This window comes from Uranotaenia lowii, chromosome 1 (assembly GCF_029784155.1).
Source record: "Uranotaenia lowii strain MFRU-FL chromosome 1, ASM2978415v1, whole genome shotgun sequence".
In the NCBI taxonomy this organism is placed as follows: Eukaryota; Metazoa; Arthropoda; class Insecta; order Diptera; family Culicidae; genus Uranotaenia; species Uranotaenia lowii.
The window spans coordinates 57132237-57148203 of NC_073691.1; the positions used below are offsets into that span (position 1 = coordinate 57132237).

At 36.7% G+C, this 15967-nt stretch overlaps 1 protein-coding gene across 8 annotated transcripts in view; it reads right to left on the reverse strand.

Annotated features, from left to right (window-relative positions):
* The window catches only part of LOC129740357 (sex determination protein fruitless), a 761972-nt gene that overhangs the window by 663495 nt on the left and 82510 nt on the right, over positions 1-15967 (reverse strand). For all 8 annotated transcript variants that reach the window (XM_055732014.1, XM_055732021.1, XM_055732012.1 and 5 more), the window contains one exon: positions 3203-3267. The gene's annotated coding sequence lies outside the window, so the exon portion shown is untranslated. The remainder of the gene's footprint in view (positions 1-3202; positions 3268-15967) is intronic.

Below are 15967 nucleotides of genomic sequence, written 5' to 3' on the forward strand. Positions count from 1 at the left end.
CTATCCTAATAACTTTTCTTTTTTCGATTGAACTCTGTTAAAGTCTGTTATAACATAATTTAGCAGGAATATTATGAAAATATTCCGAAAACTGTCCCGATTAACCCCATTTAACAGTACCAATCCAGATCAATTACCTTCTACAAAGGCTCGACAAAGTTTGCCGGGTCAGCTAGTTTGTTACACAAATTTAAATAAATGTTGTTCAAGAAAAATGAACAAACCAATTTAAATTTATGAATATCACCACCATGAGAGTTTAATATTAAAAATTCAATTGATAATCTTATTTAAAATACCTAAAAAAATCCAGTTAAAAAAAAAGCTGAATTTTCCAGCAAATCAAAATTTGGTGTGAAGAGCTTTAAGGGCTGCGGTCGAATGAAACGTAACATTTTCTTTTGCGTAAACTGTAGATTGCACAAAGAGAAAATGAAACATTCTTCAGCAAAGCTAGGTTTTAACGAAATCTCCGGATTATTATGACAAGTGGTTTTTGAAATGAGGAATGCCTTAACAAAAATTGGCAAAATGTAATAGCTGCTCTCCTAGAATAACAAAATCTGTGGAAAAATACTAATTATTTTTCAAAAATGTTAGAAGAACCGATTGGACATACGTAGTTTCAGACTCCGTGCAGCTTTATCACCGAAAATATGATGTATTTTTTACCCTCAATTTCCCAATATTTTTAAAAAAGTTCGTAATAAATCAAGTTCAGATTTGAAAATTTTGGAAGAAATAAGGCTTATCATGGGTCCTGTTTTTATGCCTGTTATTTTTACATGAATTCACCAACAAGCATGACGGACTTGACAATTTTAAATATAAGCGTTATTTTCGAAGCCTCAGACAACATAGTTTCATATAGTTTTTCGTTCTGAAAAAAATTATTAATATAGTCTAAAATGTTACAAAGATGCTGGATACAATTTCTAATAAAAAAATTAACTGAAGTTGTTGAAATAAAAAACGCAAAAAAATAAAAAAATATGTTGTTTGATTAGTCAAATATTTGCCTCAATATAGTTTTTTTTTATAACAATAGTTGTTTGAAATCATAAAATACAACTTCTAGAGTAAAGTTGACTGATTACCCGGTTTTATCCGGGTTTGCCGAGATATTTTTAATAGAAAATTTGTAAAAAGTCCGGTCCGGCCCAGTTCCCGGTTGTGGATTCCATTGGAAAAGCCCGGGTTTATTCTCATTCTCAAATCAAACCAAATTTTTCCAGATATTGCCCAGATTTTAGTCGGCAATTTTGAAATCAAATATCCGAATTTTGCCAGGTTTTTTGATAAAATAGCCCTAAAACGTGCTGAAAAAATTCAGGCAACCTTATACTAGTGTAAGATTGCAAGATTTTCCTCTTTTATTCCGGTTTGCCCGTGTATTTGATACAAAATTCGGGAAAAGTCCGGCCCAGCCCGGTTGCCTGGATTTTGTCCGGCTATATTTGCCAAATCAAACAAAATAAAACAAATTGTGGTATAATTTTTTTTATGCATCCAAAGCGAAATTTTTTGAGCAAGCTTTATAAAAATAATAATGAAACGTTTTTTGGGACCTAAAATACGATTAAAACTCTGCTGATGCATTTTGACGAAAAAAATATTTTTCAAGTTTTTTTTCATGGCTTTTGTTGAGTAATTCGGTCGACAATTTGGAAATCAAATGCTTGGCTTTTGCCAGTTTTTTTTTTAAATAAAATAGCCTGAATTTTTCCGGCCCGGACTGAAAACATTCAACCAAACTTATTCTAGAGGGTTTAAAAAACACTTGACAAATGCAATCAAAAGTAATATGCTAAAGAAGTGGTGCATTTTTTTCAAGTATATACAATCCTTCTAATAAAAATCATCTGGTCATCGTAAGATATCTTTTGACTAGTAGATCAATAGGGTCTCCTTATGCATATATTTTCTAAGGATGCATAATTGAAGACACTTAGCCAAAGCTCAGATTAAAACCAGTTTTCTTAAAAGTTTTCAATGAACTTATTTAAAAAATAATACCATCGCTGAATTCTTTCAAATGGTTTCGGAAACACAAACTTCCAACAGAACGAAAAAATTTCCAAGGGGGTTAAAAAAAATTGCCCTATAAATAGTTCCGTTGTAAATCCGTGGCACGCGGCATCCTCCACCAAAATTCATCGAATACTTCCGGGCAAGGGGCTATACAATTAACTCCCGGTATCCGGGATGTGAAGCTCGTTCCACTTGAAATTCCATTCCTCTTGCTGCAAGCCACAGTCCAGTCCAGTTCAGACCAGTAGTTAACAACTGCATTCTCCACTGAACGAACTTCAGCCGCCGACTATTAGCAACCGGCAAACGGCTCAGCTCACAGCTAAATACAGCAGGAAGCCAATCTGTTCCGAAGATTTACCGTTTGTGTGGTTCACAAATGCCTTGCGGCCAGCCGGCCAGAGACCAAACCTGCCAAAAACCGTCCGTCGAAATTGTCTTCCTGGTTTTGGTGATACGTGGTGATTTTTTGGAGATGTTTTTTTTTCTATTTTTTCTGACAAAGGAGTATGTAAAAAGGATTCTTCACTTTTGAGAAGATTGGTTGGTAAAAAAAAATTTTGACTTTCAGCGGGATTTGAACCCACATAATCGACATTCCACATTTGTTTAAAAAATCTTCTTCCTTATTTAAAAAAAAATCTCAAAAAAAATGTTTCGAACATCAGAGAAAATCGACACATCGTAACAAATTTGAACCGATTGAACCTTTTTCTCCCGGTCTGGACGGATTCCCATTTCCACGGAAGGAAATTAAAAATCCATTCGAGCATGCAAAATCAATGCCTTGAACCTGCCATGCCGTTCGCCATTGATCCAGAGAGTAAAGGTCCCTCAAACCAATTGAACGAAACCAAACCAAAGCAGGAAGGAAAAAAAACAGTAACGACCAGGTATCATCCAGCCGCTGCCAAATTTTCCATCCAATCGATGGATCACGGCCCAATGAATCCTGGCTGCACAAAACCACCACTTTGCGCCCAAAGGTAGACGAATGAGTTATTTCTACCTTTTTGATGTTGCAGCTTTACAGTTTTTAATTCTTTTCAGTTCCCTTTCTTTCCGACTTTTTTTTCAGTTTCGCTCTCTGGAGCCACCATAAAAGGAAGCAAAAAAAACCCAACAAACTGGGAAACAATAGTGTAAATGGCGAAGGAAAATCTCCCCTTACCTTGATGAGCTCAGTTGACAATCGTCATTCCCATTTGCGAGGTCACTGGCGAAGAGATCGTTTTTCTGTAAAAGAAGAGAAAAGAAAGAATGAAAAAAAAATCGAATCAAAAGAAGGAAGGAAAAAAAGTAAATCCGTTCAAAATCAAGTGCTCTTTTGCAAGTGTCAAGCTGCTGCTTTATGCAAACGACCAACAGATGTCGCTATGAGATGTTTGATTGCCGATGGCCACCAATCGATGATGGAATGAGGATTGCAAACCGAAAAGGTTTAATTTAACCTTGTGGGACGGCTGCTTGTTTATTGATTGTTGGAATGTATTTTTAATGTGTGACATCGCTCTTTCATAATTATTTTATTATGCTGTCGAACCAGTTTGTTTACCTCGCAGACCTGATGTGGTCGTAAACATGCGTCGTTCCCTTTTTTTATGTTTGTGGATGTGAACGGGGAAGGTGACGAAGTTGAAAAAACTGTTCATTAAACATTGATCACCGGTAAATTGACGGGTTGAAGAGTTTGGTTTATTGAAATAAATTGGAAATGAATAAAAAAAGCTGGAAAATCCGAAGGGCCCGAAAGTTTGAAAAAGAAAAAAAATACAATCAAGCTGCCGAAAAAAAGATAAGAATAACCAAAAAACAAAAAATTAAATGAAATTTCAACAAACGATGAAAGTCAATAAACAAATAGATACTTTCTCTATACTCACTGAATAGAAAAAACAAAAAAGACAAAAAAGACAAAAAAGACAAAAAAGACAAAAAAGACAAAAAAGACAAAAAAGACAAAAAAGACAAAAAAGACAAAAAAGACAAAAAAGACAAAAAAGACAAAAAAGACAAAAAAGACAAAAAAGACAAAAAAGACAAAAAAGACAAAAAAGACAAAAAAGACAAAAAAGACAAAAAAGACAAAAAAGACAAAAAAGACAAAAAAGACAAAAAAGACAAAAAAGACAAAAAAGACAAAAAGACAAAAAAGACAAAAAAGACAAAAAAGACAAAAAAGACAAAAAAGACAAAAAAGACAAAAAAGACAAAAAAGACAAAAAAGACAAAAAAGACAAAAAAGACAAAAAAGACAAAAAAGACAAAAAAGACAAAAAAGACAAAAAAGACAAAAAAGACAAAAAAGACAAAAAAGACAAAAAAGACAAAAAAGACAAAAAAGACAAAAAAGACAAAAAAGACAAAAAAGACAAAAAAGACAAAAAAGACAAAAAAGACAAAAAAGACAAAAAAGACAAAAAAGACAAAAAAGACAAAAAAGACAAAAAAGACAAAAAAGACAAAAAAGACAAAAAAGACAAAAAAGACAAAAAAGACAAAAAAGACAAAAAAGACAAAAAAGACAAAAAAGACAAAAAAGACAAAAAAGACAAAAAAGACAAAAAAGACAAAAAAGACAAAAAAGACAAAAAAGACAAAAAAGACAAAAAAGACAAAAAAGACAAAAAAGACAAAAAAGACAAAAAAGACAAAAAAGACAAAAAAGACAAAAAAGACAAAAAAGACAAAAAAGACAAAAAAGACAAAAAAGACAAAAAAGACAAAAAAGACAAAAAAGACAAAAAAGACAAAAAAGACAAAAAAGACAAAAAAGACAAAAAAGACAAAAAAGACAAAAAAGACAAAAAAGACAAAAAAGACAAAAAAGACAAAAAAGACAAAAAAGACAAAAAAGACAAAAAAGACAAAAAAGACAAAAAAGACAAAAAAGACAAAAAAGACAAAAAAGACAAAAAAGACAAAAAAGACAAAAAAGACAAAAAAGACAAAAAAGACAAAAAAGACAAAAAAGACAAAAAAGACAAAAAAGACAAAAAAGACAAAAAAGACAAAAAAGACAAAAAAGACAAAAAAGACAAAAAAGACAAAAAAGACAAAAAAGACAAAAAAGACAAAAAAGACAAAAAAGACAAAAAAGACAAAAAAGACAAAAAAGACAAAAAAGACAAAAAAGACAAAAAAGACAAAAAAGACAAAAAAGACAAAAAAGACAAAAAAGACAAAAAAGACAAAAAAGACAAAAAAGACAAAAAAGACAAAAAAGACAAAAAAGACAAAAAAGACAAAAAAGACAAAAAAGACAAAAAAGACAAAAAAGACAAAAAAGACAAAAAAGACAAAAAAGACAAAAAAGACAAAAAAGACAAAAAAGACAAAAAAGACAAAAAAAGACAAAAAAGACAAAAAAGACAAAAAAGACAAAAAAGACAAAAAAGACAAAAAAGACAAAAAAGACAAAAAAGACAAAAAAGACAAAAAAGACAAAAAAGACAAAAAAGACAAAAAAGACAAAAAAGACAAAAAAGACAAAAAAGACAAAAAAGACAAAAAAGACAAAAAAGACAAAAAAGACAAAAAAGACAAAAAAGACAAAAAAGACAAAAAAGACAAAAAAGACAAAAAAGACAAAAAAGACAAAAAAGACAAAAAAGACAAAAAAGACAAAAAAGACAAAAAAGACAAAAAAGACAAAAAAGACAAAAAAGACAAAAAAGACAAAAAAGACAAAAAAGACAAAAAAGACAAAAAAGACAAAAAAGACAAAAAAGACAAAAAAGACAAAAAAGACAAAAAAGACAAAAAAGACAAAAAAGACAAAAAAGACAAAAAAGACAAAAAAGACAAAAAAGACAAAAAAGACAAAAAAGACAAAAAAGACAAAAAAGACAAAAAAGACAAAAAAGACAAAAAAGACAAAAAAGACAAAAAAGACAAAAAAGACAAAAAAGACAAAAAAGACAAAAAAGACAAAAAAGACAAAAAAGACAAAAAAGACAAAAAAGACAAAAAAGACAAAAAAGACAAAAAAGACAAAAAAGACAAAAAAGACAAAAAAGACAAAAAAGACAAAAAAGACAAAAAAGACAAAAAAGACAAAAAAGACAAAAAAGACAAAAAAGACAAAAAAGACAAAAAAGACAAAAAAGACAAAAAAGACAAAAAAGACAAAAAAGACAAAAAAGACAAAAAAGACAAAAAAGACAAAAAAGACAAAAAAGACAAAAAAGACAAAAAAGACAAAAAAGACAAAAAAGACAAAAAAGACAAAAAAGACAAAAAAGACAAAAAAGACAAAAAAGACAAAAAAGACAAAAAAGACAAAAAAGACAAAAAAGACAAAAAAGACAAAAAAGACAAAAAAGACAAAAAAGACAAAAAAGACAAAAAAGACAAAAAAGACAAAAAAGACAAAAAAGACAAAAAAGACAAAAAAGACAAAAAAGACAAAAAAGACAAAAAAGACAAAAAAGACAAAAAAGACAAAAAAGACAAAAAAGACAAAAAAGACAAAAAAGACAAAAAAGACAAAAAAGACAAAAAAGACAAAAAAGACAAAAAAGACAAAAAAGACAAAAAAGACAAAAAAGACAAAAAAGACAAAAAAGACAAAAAAGACAAAAAAGACAAAAAAGACAAAAAAGACAAAAAAGACAAAAAAGACAAAAAAGACAAAAAAGACAAAAAAGACAAAAAAGACAAAAAAGACAAAAAAGACAAAAAAGACAAAAAAGACAAAAAAGACAAAAAAGACAAAAAAGACAAAAAAGACAAAAAAGACAAAAAAGACAAAAAAGACAAAAAAGACAAAAAAGACAAAAAAGACAAAAAAGACAAAAAAGACAAAAAAGACAAAAAAGACAAAAAAGACAAAAAAGACAAAAAAGACAAAAAAGACAAAAAAGACAAAAAAGACAAAAAAGACAAAAAAGACAAAAAAGACAAAAAAGACAAAAAAGACAAAAAAGACAAAAAAGACAAAAAAGACAAAAAAGACAAAAAAGACAAAAAAGACAAAAAAGACAAAAAAGACAAAAAAGACAAAAAAGACAAAAAAGACAAAAAAGACAAAAAAGACAAAAAAGACAAAAAAGACAAAAAAGACAAAAAAGACAAAAAAGACAAAAAAGACAAAAAAGACAAAAAAGACAAAAAAGACAAAAAAGACAAAAAAGACAAAAAAGACAAAAAAGACAAAAAAGACAAAAAAGACAAAAAAGACAAAAAAGACAAAAAAGACAAAAAAGACAAAAAAGACAAAAAAGACAAAAAAGACAAAAAAGACAAAAAAGACAAAAAAGACAAAAAAGACAAAAAAGACAAAAAAGACAAAAAAGACAAAAAAGACAAAAAAGACAAAAAAGACAAAAAAGACAAAAAAGACAAAAAAGACAAAAAAGACAAAAAAGACAAAAAAGACAAAAAAGACAAAAAAGACAAAAAAGACAAAAAAGACAAAAAAGACAAAAAAGACAAAAAAGACAAAAAAGACAAAAAAGACAAAAAAGACAAAAAAGACAAAAAAGACAAAAAAGACAAAAAAGACAAAAAAGACAAAAAAGACAAAAAAGACAAAAAAGACAAAAAAGACAAAAAAGACAAAAAAGACAAAAAAGACAAAAAAGACAAAAAAGACAAAAAAGACAAAAAAGACAAAATTGACAAAATTGACAAAATTGACAAAATTGACAAAATTGACAAAATTGACAAAACTGACAAAATTGACAAAATTGAAAAAATTGACAAAATTGACAAAATTGACAAAATTGACAAAATTGACAAAATTGACAACATTGACAAAATTGACAAAATTGACAAAATTGACAAAATTGACAAAATTGACAAAATTGACAAAATTGACTAAATTGACTAAATTGACAAAATTGACAGAATCCACAAAATTCCACAAGATTGAAGATTGATGATTGAAGATTGAAGATTAAAGATTGAAGATTGAAGATTGAAGATTGAAGATTAAAGATTGAAGATTGAAGATTGAAGATTGAAGATTGAAGATTGAAGATTGAAGATTGAAGATTGAAGATTGAAGATTGAAGATTGAAGATTGAAGATTGAAGATTGAAGATTGAATCTGAAACTGGGATGGTGACCTGAATCTGGAATATAAAATACGAAAATCAAAAATTAGAATCTGAAATTCAAAGAAAGTTTCTTAAACTGAAATCTTGTTCTGGAAGCTGTAAATGTAAATAAAATTCAAATCTGAATTTTAATTTTGAAATTTCAATCGGAATCTTAAAACTTTTTTGGAATCTTCTTAAAATTTTCAAGATTGATTCGAGTTTACCTGAACCTGAACAGGATCATTTGTTTGCTACAGGAAAAAAAAATATCTCTGCTTAAACTGATTTAAATAGTTAAAAGCTTTGAGCTGCATCACATTTGCCACTCGCTTCCCGGGATGGGTCAGAAATCTGTCAACCTGGCGATAATTACAATCTCCGGTCGGCCAGCGCGCTACAGGGATTGGTTACACATTTGAATAAACCTACGCCAACATCACGTGTACCGCATATTAATTATGTAATGCATTATTAATTCGCACCAATTTACTCCCATTCAGTGTACTGCACTCAGTGAATTGCACTCGCTCATTTTCGATTCCCCTCCAAAGTCGGCGTGTGGTCGGTCAGTCGATAGGTCCAAAAATTGCTAGTGAAAATTTTAATTAGCACTCACCCACACCCTTTCGAAGTGAGTGGACGTGGGAGAACAGTTAGGTACCTACCTGACAAGCCTCAACCGAAAAGAAGCGACAAACACACTTCAGCCTTAAAGTAGGCTATGCAGAGAGCAGGAGAAGGAGCAGAGGGTCAATTATCAGACCGTTGCCAACTGACAGTCATCAGAACAGCGGGACGTCCCAACCCCACCACCATTCATGGCAGACAAATTGTGACCACCATTCGGCCGACCAAACGAGCCAACACCTGCAACCTGTGACTGAATGAAATCTCAATTTACGGTTCGAGGTCAATATTTTTCGCTCTCCGGGTGATTTCGTCGAATTGACCTCGGAAAAAGGAAGAGATTGTTTTTTTTTCACTTAATCTCATTTACATTTTTAGGTAGACATGAAAAGATTTGAGATTTCAGATACCTTAATTTTCAATTTCTAATCTTCTTTCTGTTTTTTATTCTTTTTTTATCTTCAATTTTCAATCTTCGAGCATTTATCAAAATTCTTCTAGCGTATCTTCCCGACAAAACTGAGACTGTCCGTTACAATATAGTAGTTTCCTACTTGTCGTGAAGCGACGCTATCAGACGATCCATGGGTGCAATTGGTCGGCTTTAGATACTATGTACCTCTACGCCATTAACTCCACCAGGGACCTCTGGCCATTGTTCCCAACCGGACCTGCAACGAAGGTTGTACCCTTCATGTGAGACCAAGTCCGCGTTTAAGCGCTTATCGGCTTACTCGGTTTCAAGTCACAACTCCAGCATATATACCCTGCCTCTTGTTGAGATTGAAGACTAAGAACCTCTCTTCTGATGACTCGAGGTCGTTACGCGTAACTCGAGGCTCGCTTGGTTACCACGACTATCGTGCGCTCCGCCTCTGTTCGAGGCCACTGCTAGAGACCAATGCCCTCTCCTCTAACGACTTGAGGTCTTGGCTCCGCTTGGTTTGGTTCGAGGTCCTCTCCTTTTTGCCCGTCGGTGTGCCGATCGAGAGCAGCTTATCCAAGACTCGCGCCTGTACAGCTCACTTGCGGAATTTTTTAACGATTGCGACTCAGATGAATCCCAACGGTGATGTCAGCCTACGCTGGCTCGAGTGGCTCATCAGACGGCGACGTGAGACCACTCTACCCGAGAGTATTCCGCGGCGTGAATACTCTTCCCCCTAAAAGCTTGGCGGCGGAGAAGGTCATGTCTGATTACCGCAGCCTCCGTCGCAGACCGCGCGTTCTACTCGGATACTCCGCGACGTTAACGATGGAGATATTCTACACACGTACGCTGTAACTCGGCATACCCAGTAGGTAAGGTTTGTATGCTTTGTATGCTTTACTGCTAGGTTCGGACGTACTCTACTTAGATGCTCCTCTATAGGGAAGTTATGATCCAGGTGAACCCATCGCTGACCACGGGCCAAGTATGGGCATCGTCGCATATCCTTCGCACGATGTTGTCGGCTGTGATGTTGGGTCCATGCGTACCCCTCCAAACCTTGGACAGTTGAACACTACGTGACCAAACCGATGGTGATACTGCATGAAGCATCCGTGACCAGTCAAGAACTGCGTTATGCAGAAATCCACCTCACCTTGTTTCCGATCCATAAAAAAAATCGACGTTAGGGAAGTTACCAGTTGGACATCAAGGCCTCTCTGGCATGTTTCCGCACTTCAGGCTTGTGCCTGTGCTCGTAAAAAGCAGAAGATATCTTCCTTTTTTTTTACAAGATGGAAATTTGACTTCAAACCATAACAGCCGGGTGTTTGCTGCCGTGTGTGGGTTCGTCCCACTAAAACCACCTTGGGCTTCGTGTGCCAGATGTGCCCCTTGGTTTCACCCTAAGGGGTAGGCAGTGCTCATGCACTTATACATCTCACCCTTTTCCTCTTTCTCAATTTTTTCCTCAATTTCTCCTTGATCATCGTTCTGCTTTTTCGTTTTTCTCCTTCTTCCTCCTTCTCCTTTTCCTCTATCGCCAACTCCAGACTGGTACGGAAGACCCCGAAACGTGTGCCGGTTAGGTAACGCTTTCATAATAACTCACGCCCGTCACAGCATCCACTATCCCGGGGACCTCGAAACGTGTGCCGGTTAGGTAACGCTTTCAAAGTAACTCGCGCCCGTCACAGCAACCACTTCCGCAGGATTTCTAACCACCAAGGCATGGCCGATTGAGAAACTACCAAGCTAGAATCCCGACACGACCACCCCGACTGGTATCTCCGCTTCCTTTTGCTGCAGTAAAGATCGTAGCTGAGTACGTGAGACCTTTTAAGTCCCACCACACGTATGAGTCCAGATTAGGGTTAAACCGCGCCCTAAGATCGCGTTGCTTTTGAATTGAAGTGTCATACGAGGCCCAAGACCTTTCATTAGCTTGTCAAATTTGGTTGACTATCTCGCTCTCTCCGTTCATCATCTTTTCTGATCCTTATCAGATCGCGCATGATTTGCGAGATTTCGTCGACTATAGCACGCCATGACTGTTCGTCGCGACACATTTCACTCACTATGTTTTCAGCGTTCAAATTTTGAAGTTGTTGACGCCTTGAATTGAACCTGGGGCAGACAAAGATAGCATGTTCTGCCGATTCCTCCGTCTCTACGCATTCCGGGCAATAAGGCGAGCTGATAAGCTTAAACCGATGAAGGTATTGCTTAAAGCACCCATGACCCGAAAGGAACTGCGTCAAATAGAAGTTGACCTCTCCATACTTCCGATTTACCCAGTCTGAAAGTCTCGGGATTAGCCTATGCGTCCATCTTGCGTTGTTCGATGCGTCCCATTGCTCCTGCCACTTGAGCATTGACGCTGCTCGTTGAATATTACGCACTCCTCTAACAGCTCTTGCTTTGTAACATTCCGTATCCTCCGCCAGAGTTATGTCGATGGGAACCATGCCCGCGATGACAAAAGCTGCATCTGCTGATATGGTCCTGTACGCACAGGAAACTCGCATGGCTATCAACCGATGTATGCTCCTTAATTTGGATCTGTTGCGCTCTACCTCTATCGCGTAGCTCCAGGCCGCTCCTCCGTATCGTAGTTTCGACAGTGCTACGCTCGCAAGGAGACGTCTCTTGCTACTCTTTGGACTATGGCAGTTCGGCATAATCCAGGCCAATGAATCTATGACTTTCGATGCACTTTCGCAACAGTATTTGACATGCGCACCAAAACTTAAGCGATGGTCGACCATTACTCCAAGGTATTTCAGCTGCTGTTCCGAAGATGTCGTGTGCCCTCCAACAGTAATCTCCATGTGCGGCACAACTCTTTTATTGGTCACGAGCAGAACTTCAGTTTTATGGTGAGCTATCTGAAGCTTAACTCCCTCCATCCAGATGCCAACCCTTTCTACGGACACCGTTGCAAGGTCTTCTACCTCCTCGATTGTTTCGCCGGTAATCATGAGCACGATATCGTCAGCAAATCCGACTATCTGCACGCCTGCTGGTAGTTTCAGCGATAAAACCTCATTATACATGGCATTCCAAAGCACAGGTCCGAGTATGGAACCCTGTGGAACACCCGCTGTTAGGGCAGTAGATCGTATCCCAGCTTCGGTTTCGTACGTCAGGATTCGATTTTCGAAGAAGCTTCCTATTATCCTGCAGAGAGTATTGGGAACAAGCATCCTGTGAAGCGCTTTGGCAATCGCTTCCCAGCTGGCATTGTTGAAGGCATTCTTAACGTCGATCGTCACAATGGCGCAGTGACGAACACCTGTCCCCTTTTTTTATATGCGCGCTTCGCGTACTCTGTCACCATACGGATGGCGTCCACCGTAGATCTCCCTTTCCGAAAACCGAACTGTCTGTCCGACAGTCCACTTCCACCTTCTGTGTAGATAATAAGTCTGTTTAATATTATCCTCTCCAGTAGCTTACCAAGGGTGTCCAGCAGACAAATGGGTCTATATGATGATGGATGCCCTGGGGGTTTCCCAGGTTTCGGTAGTAGCACCAACTTCGCCGTTTTCCACGAATTGGGAAAAGATCCCTTGATATCTTCCTTCAACAAGACCAAAATGGGGATGGCCCCCGCCATAAAATCAGCTGCTACCGAGGATCCTCCTTCTACTGCAGCGAATCGTTGAGGCGTAATCGACGTTTCCCGTGAAACTCAGCCGATCGTCGATGATCACCCCCCAAGTATGTACTTGATCGCACGCTTAGATTCGATTGGGCACGGTCCACCTGCAATCATTCCTGTTTGTGCTGATATCAGGTTTGCGGTCAGCACCATCTTGGTCTTGAGGTGAGTCATACGCAGACTCTTGGAGCGCATCCAACTTTCCATTCACTCGATCGCTACTGTGACGAGTCTCACTCCCGTGGGGAGACGCAGTCTCGGCAGTTCGCCGTAGATCGGCTAAGTATGCGTTCTCGTGGAACTCCTGCAGAGACACTCGCTGTCCTAATCCCTCGCTGGTCATATACTGTAGTTGTGCTGAGGGAACAGCTCGTTGATCATTTCGTGCAGTTTGTTCGGGCACGTTACCTGCGGCGCACTCTTGTTCCGTCAGAACAATACTGAAAGCGTCGCCGCAGAATTGCAAGAAACGCGCCTTTTTGCTCGCCTTAATTGCCCTACAGAGGACAGACCTCGCACTTGCACCTCGCTTACTGGGTTCTCGCTCTCTGCATATATCGCCTTGGCCCTTCTGGTCATCGCAGACGGGATGTCGACACGGTACTCAAGTTTAATGAAATTGCTAGCTACAATTTGAATCACGGCTTTCCGGTCAGCCACAACAACTCGCAGCTTGTTCGGACGTACTTATGTAAAGCTTAGTTCTTTTAGAAATGAGACACTTTCTTTTGCTAATATTTCGTTTACTGGTTATCAGACATTCAAAATTTTGACAGCATTTTATTGCCTGTAGAAAGTACTTTCCGACCTATTTTTTTCAAAATTTAAAATTTACGCGTTTTCGAGATATTTACGATGCAAGAGAAAGAGGAAAAAAATAATTTTGCACAGTTTCATTCAAAACCCACCATTATCAAATTGATAGCCAACAAAACCGTTAATTATTCAAAGAACTACTGTGTATGAGTGACAGTTTAGCTTCTACCTTCAGTGGAGTCGGACGTATTTTTACGAGCTCGCGCACCACAGTGAAAGGTTATTGTTTTATTTTAATGAGAGATACGTTAACAAGTGTGATGTTCCCGGGATGAGTCCCTCCCCCGGAGATCATCCGGCCAGGACCATTCCGGAATGGATGGACCCTCAAGGAGTGCATGGTAGATTGTACTACATGTTCCTGAAAGCGAAAAATGGATCTGAACTGCCGAAAAATTCATTCGTTATTGGAAGGTCGATCGAGCAGTTTGCGGGCCCAATCGAAAGTGGCTACTTTGTAAAGAACAAAAGTTGGTACGTTTTGAGAATCCGAAGCAAAGAACAAGCCCGGAAAATATTTACTCTTTCCAAGCTTCTGGATGGCACGCCAATCGAAATTGGCCGCCACCCCGAGCTAAATAGTCGTAAATTTGTGGTAAGATGCAACGAAGTCGAAGGTATGTCCGAAGAGGATCTCCTTAAAGAGTAATCGGCCCAAAAAATCATAACTGTGAGACGGATCAAGAAGAAAACATCAGCAGGACTCGTGGAAACACCGACACTAGTGCTATTTAACTATTAATTCGACGGTTGTGCCGGAATTTATAAATTTCGGTTTAATACGCTTAAGGACGCGGCATTATTATCCGCAGCCCTTAATATGCCGAAACTACTTAAAATATGGACACCCAAAAAGCAAATGTCTCTTAGAAAAAGCGTGTATAGTTTGCTCTGGAATACACAGCAGCGAAACTTGCACGGCAAAATCAAAATTTTGTTCGAACTGCAACGGAAACCACTCTCCGCTCGACAAAAACTGCCCTGTGAACGCATACGAAACTGCCGTATTGAAAATAAAAACCGAGCAAAATATCACCCTGGACGCAGCTCGCAGATTAATTGCAACACCAAGTATGACCAGCTACGCAGAAGTTGTAAAAAATCACCATGACATCTACAACCAGCAGAAGAAAAAACAGCAGCCGAAAAAATACACCACACCGAACGAATCGAACCAACCGACAGACCAGCAACAGCAACAACAACCCCAAAAACGAATGCATCAACATCACTCGACAGAAAGCACCACACCAGTTCCAGCTCCAACAATACATTTGACCGTTTCACCGCCTTGCAGGAGATCAACCCCTCCAGCTTCGCCCATCGCCTCAGGTGACGAGGCTGAAGATGACCCACGACAAATAAACGCTACACTCATCAGTTCCGATAATCGGAAATCGACCAGTGTAATAGATCGTATCCCTTCCCCTACCCCTCCATCCACATCCAAAAACCCCATCCAACCTCCTTTTAATTCTAAGACTAAATCAGACCCTCGGCACAGTACTACTTTTATGAAGTGAATTGCCTTAATAAAAAAAAAAAAATACTGTGTATGAGTGGTGGAAAAGTATGGAAATACTTTCAAAAATGTTCACAAAGTTCAAATCAACCATTGGAGTGAAGCATATGATCGGCAACTTCGGCTAAGGGTCATCAGGGAAGTCAAGTCTCATACCAGCATTTTTAATTTTCAATACGCGAAAAACTAAGGGTAGATCGTTGAAATTAATAAAAAAAAATTCTCCGATAAGCTGAAAGTGTTGCCTTGTAATGAATCATTCAAACCTAACATCAAACAAAAATTTTTTGCTAGATCCACAGCTCGTAAGCTGTTAATCTGTTTCCGAGGCTATGGGACAGATGATTTCTGATGAACGACAAAACTTATGAAATACCCTATTATAAACAAATACCAGCGTTTGAATCCTATACCATGTCTGCTCGTGGCAAGGTCCCGAGTAAATTTAAGAATGTATTTGCTTATAATTTTGTATAAAATATATCTAATGATTTGCCAAAATTCTGCTCCTGTGAAAATAACAACAATTTTCAAAACGAAAACTATGGTTTTCAATCTTTTCAAAAGCCTAAAAAGAGTAATCTTTTATGTACCCTTCGCAACCTACGATCTATACTAACCGATTATACTGTAAGTTCAATCTCCTCATGGTTTTACTTCGTTATTGCCAGATTGTGCCGGCAAAAATTCCATTTAAAACGCTCAAAAAGTGGCTCAAAAATAATCAAATTTGTTAATTTCGAAACAGCTGTATCCACTAAAGTGGCCTAAGTTTCTTTAAAAAGAGAAGTATTGGTCCGAAAAGTATCAGAAATTGAAGGAGGGAGATGAAG